Below are 10164 nucleotides of genomic sequence, written 5' to 3' on the forward strand. Positions count from 1 at the left end.
ACCAGATTATTCTTGTGACTTTTGAAAACACTAACTGATGTAACAGCTTTTGCAGTTTAGTGCACCATGCCACAGAATTTGCTTTACAGATGCATGAATGTATATGATTAAATTTTATGTTTTAAAAGATTAAAAAGCAACTGAATAATTAAAACTTGGCCTTCCAATGGTGAAGTAATTGTGGCTAGAGGCCAAGATGAGCTAAGTGTTTTATTCAAGGGACAATAGTGCATTATTATCTGCACTGAATTAACTGTCCATCTTAACAATCTTCACTACTACCATCTCTCAGCTGACCTCTTTTCTGATGTGTTTATCTTCACAGTAGCACTGTAAAATAAGAAAGCATTATGACCTTTTTAGAGGTGCAGAACTACAGGACACACTTGTTAAGCCTAGGCAGTTAGCAGGGATGTCTAAGTCAGGAGCCTAGGTAAGTCTGGACAGTCAGGAGTCCAAGCAGTTTCTAGAGTCAATGTATGCCTTGCTTACATAAAACTTGAGTTACTCGTTGACCATGTCTTTCTCTTGCATCTCACTGCACCGAGCGTTTCCAAAGAGAATCTGAGCACATCTGGAGAATAGCAAGGAGAAGAAGAGAAATAGTTGTTTATTTTTGAAAAGCATTGATTAAATTATATTCAGCACATGTTTCTGTGGGGTTTTTTTTTTAGTTTTTTCATGCTCCATGATATAAATGATCAAGGAAAAAACAGTGACATAAGAATAAGAGCTATTTGTCTGCTGCTGATGTTGTGAACGCTAAGGCTGATCGGTGGATATGTGTGATGCCGCTGCTAGCCTGAGCTGCACAGTATTAAATAATAGGGGCCATTTAGAGAAACTTGCAGGAATTTTATGAAAGAAATGGGGAGGTCCATGAGAGGGCAATGAGAGGGGACTCTTTCACTAGGAGAAGGGTAGTCTACTGAAGGGACACCCGTTCCTTTACCAGGGAAGCTTGGCCATTTAGGGCCCACTTAGCCTGCAGTCAGCTGCACACATTCAATTATAAGACCCACTGGGAAAGAAACCGGTGATTATAAAAATCAGCAAGTGGCTCAGTTCTGACTGTGAGCTGCAGGAGGGAAGATAGGATCCTGCAACAGGCCTGAAGCAGGGGGATTAAAGAGAAGGCAGTGGGGAGTATATGTTTCTTCAATTTCCTTACCTGTGGTAGGCAAGGGAACTGTTTTGTTTTGATGTTTACCTAAGTTTCATGCTGGAGAATAAATTGTATCCTGAAAAAGAACAGAGTCCCTCCTGCTCTAGGGAAGGCTAAGCAGGTCATCTTTAATGAAATCCTCCACTGACACTATGATTTAGCTGGTAATATTACTTTAATGCCTCAAGTACTTCCAAGAATGATAAGAGAGACTTTTTTTTGTGGTTGTTTTCCTCTTTTCTTTTTTTCTTCTAACATATATGTGTTAGTCCTTGTAATATCCCTCTGGGCCACATCCTGTCCTGAAAACTATCCTTTCATGCCACCTATAGCATAATGGACCTGTCAAACTCTATATTACGCGTGCTGTGGGTTCTGGAGTAGCATGAAGTTTCTTATCTGTGCATTGACATCTCCATTGTCCCCACAGGCAAGGGAGATTTTAACTTTCTCAAAGAGAGCCCTGGGAATCTTGAGCATTTGTATAATGTAAAAAGATGCTTACCTTTTTGCCCCTTCCCCACTCACTTTGAGTTGTGAAAAAAGCAGCTACTTCCTACAGGCTTTCAAGTACATTGCTGCTCAACAATTTTAACATGTGCTTTTTCCAACAGGAAGAAACTATCAAGGGCATTTCCCAAACTGTTTTATTTCCAAGGTATTACTCATCTTTATTTTTTAATAACTTTATAAATTAGTTTAATTCTAGAGAGCAGCAAAACCTGCTGCTCAGGAAGCAATTAGCACTTATTAGCATGCAGAACTGTGTATTATTTTGTTTAGTGTACTGTGTTTTAGAATAAACACTAACAATGTGACATTCAAATTCCTTGAGTATGTTGACAAAAACATGTTTAGTCAACAGGACTGCCAGTTAACAGCGCTTTACTGGAGAGCAGGCTATCCTGCTTATCACTTCATATTCGTAAACATGACAAATTAACTGGCATTTTGAAATGTAGAAACAGATAGCAGATTAAAAAATACATGCCTTAGGAATTTCTGGCCCTAGTCCTTAGCTATGGTCTTCAGAACACATCTTCTTCTCTAGGAACCCACATGCCTTCTTCCTCTCAGATAACTAAGTAAAAGTAGAAGTCACTGCATGTAAACTAGGTGCATCTGGTTTAGCAAGCATTACCTGGGCAATATCAGTTGCTTTCTGTATTAGTCACTAGCAGGATAGAAGCTGAGGTACTACACGAATTTTGGAAAGACAGACACTTCTATCACCTTGGACATCTATATTTTTAGGTAAGTCAAGCAAGTAAGGCAATCCTACTTTCCGGACAGAGAGAAACAATGGCAATGTACAAACATACAAAATGATATTATGAAGACAGAAAGCTGTCACTTTTTTTATTCAAAGTTTATTAAACATGAAAATTGCAACAGCAGAACCTGCTGGTTAATTCTTTATTTTGTCAGGTGAAGAGGGGGAATCACTATATCTTCTAGCCAAACCTTCATAAACTTGGGGTTCACACTTGACTTTTCTCATCCTGTCTAAATTTTGGGCACATTTCCTATAAACGTCTATGCCTGTAAATACATTGTCCTCACATTAAGAAGGACATGAGTAGACTGAAAGACCTTGAGAGGCTAGGACGATCACATCTAATCTCTTGTATAAGAATGGTCATGGAACTACCCTAAATTATCTCCTGTTTGTATTTTTAGGAAAAAATAGTGCTTTATTTCAAAATTGCCAGTGATGGGTGATTGTTGCATTTGTGCCTATGTTTGGTTCTCTGTCATTTAGTGGAGAATAACGACAATTAACAACTACTGAGAAAATATGGACCTTTGAGGTAATTCCAAGAGATGGCTCAGCATTTGAAGGATTACCCTTGGGGACTATTTATTTATCAATCCTCATATTAAAATATAGGAAAGAGTATGATGGGGAAAGGCAGGACAAAACCTTTAAAAATAAAACCAGTGGAATTTTAATGCTTAAAAATATGCTTTAGTTTTGAGTAACAAAGTTCACTTTGTTATTCACTGACTATTTATCAGTCAGATTTCCCCACTGTGAAGACGCACTGAGTTACATTTGGGATGCCTTTAGTCTGTTATCTATGTAATGAAAAAGCAACATTGGTTTCACCCTCACATAACCTGAAAGTGAATGAACAGAGTTTTCTTTACTTTTAAAAAATTCTTCTTCCTCTTAAATCAAGATCAGACCAAACATGAAAAAATTCAAACCCGCCAGTTTCTTATAAAAGACCTAATGAAATACTAACTACAGAGAAGGTCTGTTAAACAAATACTGTAATTACAGATTACACTGTAATTACGATTACAGAGACATGGTGGGACAACACGCATGACTGGAACGCTGCCATTGATGGCTATGTGCTCTTCAGGAAAGACAGGCCTATGATTTTCTGTGCATATGGGTACTTACCATTTGTCTTATCTCATCAGCTGAAATTTCCTTAGCCATCTGTCCACAGGAAAAGCATCTTTAAGATTTTTCAAGGTCATGGGTAAGCATTAAGTGCTGTTACAGTTTATGTTTCATCAGCTCTCTGTTTGAGACCACTGAACACACGATGCTCAAAACCAAATTTTCTTATTTCTGCACAAATACTGATTTTGCTTCTGCCTCCACTCAAATATACAAAGGCAGTGACAACCTGGTCAGCGGGCATAGATTTAGCATCAAGCCACAGCCATATGAAGGCATAGCAGCTAGCTAGCCCAGTGCTGGGCCAAAGCAATGTGATAACTGGGATGGAAAAGTTGCAAGGAGGAGAGGAAAGCCCCATATTGCTGACAGAGTTGTCAGTAGAGCAAGAAAATGCTCTGCTGAGCCGTGAAGAAAGAGGGCTTCTGGCAGCTCTGTATGTTGAAGTGCACTGAGGAGAACAGATGCAGATGTGGAGACCTGCCGGCAATGCTGACACACGGTGCCAGGGACTTTCTCCCCTGTAAGAGGGAGCGTAGAAAGAGGTCAAATAGTGTAGTGCAGCCATCATAGTCCTGCGGTGGGTGGTTTGAATCTGCTCCACAAAATAAGAATAAGAGAGATTTCTGTGCAGTTGTTGCAGTGTCTTTTGAACACAGAAGGCTTGGAGGAAACAATGAAAATCTCTTCTCTGCAAAATCATGTTTGAAATCTCAGTCTTAATTTGGAAAGGCGAGAGCAACTTCAGTATCTGTAGATTCCCGCAGATAAATATTTGCAGTATGCTTGCAGTCATGTAAGAATCCTGTTTGTTTTAAAAAGTGAAACAGAAGATTTAGGAAGTAAAAATCAACAGGGAAATATAAGGAAGTGTTTTGGAGAATCTGAATGACTTTGAGTAATGCAGATTTTGACCCATTCTGCTCATTTAACCAAGAGTAACTCAATGTAATTTTAATTTCATAGCACACAAGAAAAGGGGGAATTAAAAATACTAAAACTAAACCACTGTAAATTACATCAAACCAGTTCAGTGTTAAACAACATAATTAGAATACCAAAATAATCATGTCTTGTAAGCCAGTTGGCTGCAACATTTCTGGTTTATTATTCTAAGCAAACTATAGTCAGCCATCACTTCATAATCCAAATCAGAAACTTGAAGGAAGCGGGCTTCAATGTAATTACATTTATTTTTTAACATTCTTCAGATTATGTAAATGAATTAATTTTATCTTACATTTGCAATGGACAAATTGCATGCATTTACTGCATCTCAGCAGTAAATCTGAGTAAAATATTCACAAGGGGTATTTCACTAAGTGATGGTACCTCAGTCATTTGCAGTCTTGTAAATATGCTCTTAGGCATGTCAGTAATAGCTGGCTTTCATATGTTCAGTATACATTCATGTCAGAAAGGAGTTTAAATAAAAATCGTTCCTTCCACAAAGCTTGAAGAAAACAGCCGCCTTCAGTTGTCACTGTGCTCAGATCCAATTCATGACGAATGAAAATAGAGTGAAATGGGGTGATGATGAGGCTCACCAAAGGCTTCCAAAGTTTATCATTTTGCATTAATGGAGGTTTTGGGGTAAAAGGAGCAAAGTTTTTGGTCGCATAGCATCTTCTCCTTTCCCTCAAGTGTGTTCCCATCCATGACCTTAAAAGCCCATTTTGTGATGACATTTAAACTAAAGAAAAAGTTACTTCCCCTTCTAAGGGTTAATATTCCATTTTATTAACCTTTCTATACATCTTTTTGTAGTTTTAATATACAGGGAGAAAGAAATCAGATAGATAAGGTACAGCAATGGATAAGAGATTATCAGTGGTCAGGAGAATGGATAGAAAGCAGAAGGTACTCATACAGATGAGAGCTGTAGCCAGTTAGCTGAAACTGATAGTGAAAGATTAATCCAGCTAAGGAAATTAGTTTCTGCTCAGTAAAAAGTAATTGAAATGCTATATATTAATGCCAGCAGTCTCAGTGGCAAAACTGAGAAATAAGAATTGTTGGTGCAGGACCTGAGAAATAATATTCTCCAGGTAACAGAAGCATATTAGAACAGCAGCCATGACAGGAACACAGGTATGAAAAGATAGGCACTGTTCAGAACAGACAGAAATAAAGACATAAGATGATTGTATCTTAAGGATATGAAAACCTTCAGGAAATAAGAAGATATGAGATGCATAAAGCACAATCTTTTGGAGTCAAAATCACATGGGGAAGCATGATAAAAGATGAATTACAGGTAGGATACTGTGAGGTTTGGGGTCAGATACAGATAAGGATGGAGATCTTCGTGGAGTTTCTAGAGGGAGAAATATTACCCACAGTTACACATCTATGAGAATCTTCAGAGTTACTGGAGGCAAACTGACAAACAAATGGAGCAAATATTCACAGGATCAGTTAACCCTGCAGATCATATTTGAGACATTTCTTCATCAAAAAGTTAGAGTACAAAAGAGGAAATGATATTTTAAACTTTGTTTTGGTGAGTACTTAAGATAGAGATGGTGTTAAGAATAACCAAAGTTGGAAGATTATAAATTAAATCATAAATAAGTAGGAATCACTAAGGTACTTGATTTTGAAATGGTAGACAGGAAAAAAAAAAATGAAAGAAGTTGGGGAAGATCAAGCAAACTGCTGAGGGACAGAAGTGTGACAGAAGCCAAGAATTTATTTCAGTTGAAGGTACTATAAATACACAGGATCTACATCTCAGAAAAAGACAGAGAAATCCTTGGAGAGAAAAACCCTACACTTACCAGCATAAACACCTTGAGATAGATATTCAAGCTATATATAGCATGTGAAAGGAGTGGGAAAAAAGAGGCATGATCAGCAAAGAAAAGTATGTCAAACTAAAAGTAAAGAAGTATAGAAAAGTATTAAAACAAAGCAAGCTTGCTCTTGGGGACAGAAGATGGGGGTGACTAAACAATGATGATACATGAGAGAAGAGCTAGTGTGTGGTTCCAAAACTGAATTATTATTTAGCTTCAGTGTTCAAGTTACAAAGACACTATTGGCCATGAAACCAAAACCGAAATAGGCATATGAACAAACATGGAGTGTATGCTAGTTAAGACTGGATAATCCTAGCCCAGAAAATTTAGCACAAGATACTGGGGGTCTCTTAGCATATTTCATTTTTTCTTTTTCTTTTTTTTTTTTTTTTAGTCTATTGTCTGATTCATGACTGGGCTAGACTTTTCGTTTGAGAAGAGCAAAGGTAGAGAGAACCCATATTAAGAAAAAGGGTAAAATGTCCTAGGGATCTCCCATCCTTGATCCCTTCACAAGGATTATGAAATGCTTTAAAAAATGCTTCAAGAAGAGTAAAATGGAACCTGGAAACAAATAAAAAACTTAATACAATGCAGCATAGTTTTAACAAATTAAGATCATGCCCCACTAATTTAATAACTTTGACTCATTTGACTTATAGGAAATAAGTTATGATGATGAAGAGAGAACAGAGAAATTGGAAGATGGATGAAGAAGTCACAAAACCTATTAAACACAACAATGAGAGTTTATTGTCTAAAAGATTATTAGTGGAGTTTCTACGAGATAAATTTGGGACTCAATGTTTTTAAATATTTTCCTTAAGGATCTTAGAAAAATGACAGGGTATGGATGAAATCAACTGATATTACAAAATCAGTAAATGCACTCAGCATGAAGAAGGAAAGATCAATCTCAGAAAAAAAAAGGCACCCTTGGTTAGAGTAAATAAAAGAATTAGGATATATTTAACTTTACAAAAGGCAAATTCCTCACTTGGAGACAAAACACACCTCAGCTCAGTGAGAATTCACCCTCTGGAAGCAACTGAAGACAAGTATGAACCTGTATTGATGGAGAGATGTCCAGTAGACTTAGACAAAAATTGTATGAGTATATAGAACCTGAAAAGATTTCATGTCAAATGTTATGCTCACTTCCAGTTGCTCAAACTGTCAGAGATTCAAAGATTTGCTACCAGGGGAAGAGAAAGCATACTAAAAAGAAGCCTAGAAAAGTTGGGGCTCAGCAGAGAAGTTGGAATTAGACATAATTCTCTGTGAAATGCATAAAATGCATTAGCTGGTGAACACTTGCCTTACCAAGAATGCCAAAAATTCACAGAAATTCTCAGATTGTGTCTGAGGCTGAATCATAGTGCCTATCTCAATTCAAGCAAGACACTTGAGTCCCTTCCACGTTATTAATGGCTTCTGTGCCAGCTTTTTGCTGACTTCATTGCAAAACCAATTCTTTCCATACTTAGTCTGAAGGACATGGTCCAACTATGCATTTGGCCTTGTTATCTGGAGAACAGCCGCTTAGGTACCTTTGAGAAAATGGCCCTAGCTGTAGACGAAGATTGATTCACAAGGTCTGTATTTGACCTTGTTCAAAACTTTGTCAATATTTTCTACAAGCACAATATTGGATAAAAACCTATGCATAAACCAAGTTTAAAATATGAATAATTAATGTTCATTCTTATAAAGGCAGCTCCTCTCACTGATACACAGGAGATAAGGAAATGCATTCATATTTGAAGCTACGCATGTCAGTCCTCACATAACCCTGAGGAACCTTTTCTTCTGGGACCACAAAGTGTATGTGGCTGTTGTGTTCTTGCTTCCAAACCCCCTGCTGCTTCCACTTAAGTAGAAAAGTTTTAGCAGTTACCCTGTGCTATGAAATTTGCATTGGTTTTGCTACATAACCTTTTCCTCGCTGGCAACTGTCTGACTGCTGTATCTGAGGAGATAGTGGGACAATCTGACCTGATCAAATCACGTGTAGAGCCAGAGTTCAAGATGGTTTGGCATTTATTCATCAGAATAAAGCTTCGGCAAAACTTAGTTTTGCTCCCGTCAATCAGATCTGCTCCTTTTCCAAATCAAAATGAAGTTTCTGGGAGAGGCTGCAAACGTGGGAGAATCATACTGGCAGAGAAAACACGCTTCATGGGAAGATTTCATTCATTAACTGTAACAGCCAGGATTTTACTTGTTTCATTTTCTCCCCATAGCATTTGATATTTGTTTCTGTGTTTTGTGTAAAAACAATCAATTAATCTGGAGAGGTTTTCTGTATTACTATGTTAATACAATGGGGGGAATTAGAAAAACAGCCATGAAATATATGTTAAGTAAGAAATTAGTTTATCCCAACGAAGTCAGAACTGCACAAGAAAGTGAGGTGATAAAAGCCATTCTGGTATTGGTCCCTGGTATCCTGAACCTGTGAGTACAACTTTCGTCAAATCAGGCAAACATTCCTCACTCAATCAAAAAACCATGGAATTAGACCTTCATGCAAGCTACCATGTCCTTTAATTAATAAGATATTATTACCAAATGTCAGGCAGGTTAATGAAGGTGGAGACCTCCTGGTTCCCAGGACACCTCTGAAAGTGTATGGTCTGAAAATATGTGTTTATATAATGCTATCTAACTGAAAAATAATAGTAAGAAGCAGAGAATTATTAGAAAATTCAAGTGAACCAGGGATGTTGATCATGCTGTATGTTTCCATGTGAACCTGTAAGATCCAACACAGACTCTCTATCCTGGTCTCCCGCCTTCATTTCTAACCTGGGCCCTACTTGTATCAGAGTTCAGGGAAAATATATTCATGAAAGAGTTAATGATGAGTATTTTATTCTTCATCACTACCTTCCAATGATAATCTAAGAGCTGCAGAGAATGGATTTTTAAAAAAAAGAATCCAAGACACTGTTCCAAATCTGTTGTGCTGGAATAGCAAAACAACCCAGTAGCTGAATATTCTCACTGTTTACACAAGATAACTATAAACAACGATTCAGTGTTTTTAAATACAGCAGCAAATAACGCAAGCTGCTAAAAACCTTACTGTATCTTCCATTTCTCGTCATATGTGACAGTATGAAACTAATATTAATTGCACCATTCTGAAAAGTATTCCACAGAAATTAAAGAACTTCCTGATCTCCCATGTGTAGAGAGGTTAATGAGGAACCCGTCACAGAATTATTAAGGCAAGGTGGTAGTAGCCAGGATTTCCATCTTACCAGCCTGCCTGAAGGGCGAAAGTAGTTGGGATGAAGCTGGAAATTTTCTGGCTGTTTCAAGTGGCTTGTTTTTTTTGTTTGAAATATTTTTTTTATAAATCAATAACAGAAAGCCATGAGGACAGGGACTGAAATTCTGGCACTGGTGAGAATATTATTCATCTTTCTCAGCTGGTTGTTCAGCCCACTGGTATACAATCTTACATGGAAAGGGATAGCCAGGCCTAACAGGAATGGATGATAACTTATCTAAAGGCTATATCTATTGGGTCTGTATTATTACATTGCAGGTAAAGGGAATTTTGCAACTGACGCAAATAAAATGAAGATTTGGCTCTGAGTGAGATTACTTATGAGTGGCATAAAGTAACTTTAGGTTTTAAAGCTACATCAGAGCTATAGTAAATACATCTTTTATTATTAAAGGCTAAAACTCATCCATATGTATCAAACCAGCACAAAGCTTTTATACTACTGTCTATAGTTTAGCGATTCCACTGTCGGAAAATATGATCT

The sequence above is a fragment of the Egretta garzetta genome, unplaced genomic scaffold, assembly GCF_000687185.1.
Source record: "Egretta garzetta isolate BGI_Z169 unplaced genomic scaffold, ASM68718v1 scaffold46, whole genome shotgun sequence".
Classification (NCBI taxonomy): domain Eukaryota; kingdom Metazoa; phylum Chordata; class Aves; order Pelecaniformes; family Ardeidae; genus Egretta; species Egretta garzetta.